Source organism: Melospiza melodia, chromosome 20 (genome assembly GCF_035770615.1).
Source record: "Melospiza melodia melodia isolate bMelMel2 chromosome 20, bMelMel2.pri, whole genome shotgun sequence".
Classification (NCBI taxonomy): Eukaryota; Metazoa; Chordata; class Aves; order Passeriformes; family Passerellidae; genus Melospiza; species Melospiza melodia.
The window spans coordinates 4,686,986-4,689,197 of NC_086213.1; positions in this window are offsets into that span (position 1 = coordinate 4,686,986).

Here is a 2,212-nt window from a genome sequence, read left to right on the forward strand (position 1 = left end):
CCCTCACCCTCCGCGCCGCCGCCTCTCCAGGTGAGCCGGGGCCTCCCCCCGCCGGGGCCGGCTCGGGCCGGGGCGCGCCGCAGGCGAAGCGGCGCCGCCGAGGGGTGCGGGCGGCGGCGGGCGGCGCTCCCGCAGCGCGGCGGGCGTGCAGGGCCCGGCAGCCCCGGGCACGGCGCTGGGGGCCCAAGGGCCGCAGCCCCCGGCGCGGCGGCGGGCGGGAGTCGCGGGACCATCGCCCCCGGCGGCGCTGACGGCGAGGCTGGCGGCGTCCCGGGGGCGACGGTGGGGGAGGCCTGACTGCCTCAGCTCCCTCAGCTCCCTCAGCTCCCAGGGAAGGAGCTCAGCCCCTCCGAGGGCAGAGCCGGGAAGGTGAGCACCCTGCCCCCGGGGTGACCCACCTGCCCACACGTGTGCCCCTCGGACAGTTCCTTCACACCGCAGCCAGGACCCAGCACGGTTTGGGGGTCGTGGCCCACCTGAGTGCACCACCCGTGTGCTCAGCCTACCGACACTGCCCCATAGGTCGGCACCTATAGGTCTGATCACTATAGCAGAGAGGATTCAAAGTCTTGATCCAGATTTCGCAAAGTTCAGGACAGGAGGCTGGGCTGCTGTGTCCCTGACACAGCTCACAGGAGAAGTTTTAATGCAGCTTTTGAAATGGACATAAAAGCTTTGCTAGGAGACATCATGCAAGGATATAAAAATGAAGGAGTTTGTACCTAAAAAGCCAATAACTTAACATCTTTGTAATCAAACACAGGTAATTAAGTGGCAACAGGTGGTTCAATAACGATGTTCTGTTTAAAAACAGAAAGAGATAATGGCATCAAATCAGACATGTTTCCAATGGGGAAAGGTCCCAGTTGCTTCTTGCTCATCCTCAGACAGTGATTGTGCCTCACTGCCAGACTTGGATACCTCAGCAGTTTATCTACCCAGAAAGATGAAGGTGTGATTATCGCATAATAAGCTTACTCATGCTCACTCTGCTCTTGCTGGCACATGCACAGCAGTTACTATGGGATGACAATCTTCTCTGCAACAGTACAAGTGCAACTTCTCTGCAGCCTGGGGTCCCATTGCAGCCTGTGCCCCCACCACTATAGATACAGTGCTGGTCAGGGCAAAGCTGCCATGGAAAGAGGAAAATGCTGCAGCCCTGGCTCAACGTTGCTTCATCTCATCAGCTGTGCTATCAGCATCAGATGCACAGCAGCCATGTGCAATTCCTGCCCAAGGTGCCCTCCATCCATCCCATGGATGGCAGAGAGCAGAAGAGGCTGGCCCCTCTGCCCCTGTCCTGCTCAGGACACTTGGCAGCAGCTGTTGTGGTGGCTAAATGGGCTGTTGAAGGGATTCATGGCAGGGACGTTTGTCTAGCACCAACTTTCCACTCAAACCTGCAGTGTCATTTCAGCTCCTAATTATAGCCAAGGTACCTTTTGGGGTTTTGTTGTGGGCTGGTTTTTATTTCAGAACAGGCTGCTCCTATTTGTTGTCAGCAGTGCAGAATCGCTACTCATGGCTGGAATATTTCTCCTGGCTTTCCCTGCAGGAAATGCACCTGCATTGCTGGAGCCATGGCTGCTACAGGGGTTCTTCTGCCAGGAATCTCAGAGGTAGCAGGAGGCTGAAAGGAATATTTCTCAATAGTTCCATGTCTTGGGGAGTTAATTCCATCAGGATGTAACATTGCTTCTAGAGAGGCTGCTGTTTTTGGAGTTCCAGCTGGTGCTGATGAGGCATTGTTGTGAGGAAGTCCCACAGATAAAATTCCTTGCTAGTTTGACTAACACTGCCCTCACCCTCCTTGGGGTCTTTTGAGCTATTCCTGAGGACTGTAGTGCCATTTCTGTCTACAGGTGGGTTGTAGCTCCTTGCCTCAATCAACTGAGCACTGCAGAATTTGGAGCATATGTCTCATTAGTGAGAAGGGACTCACCAGTGCAGGTGTGATTCATCACTTTGGAGAGCACGTCAGGGATCAGGGCATGAAACGGCCTGACTAACAGAGGCAATAACAGTGCAGACAGGGGCCATGTTACAGAATTGAGTAACAAAACAGCAGCAGCAGCTGAAAAAACTGTAATGGGACAGAGTGAGAGCACAAAGCAGAAACCTGGCTGTCCACAACATCTGTATCTGGGTTTCAGCTGGGAACAAACCTTAGCAGTTGAGAGAATCTGGAGTACATCCTCCCACAAATTCC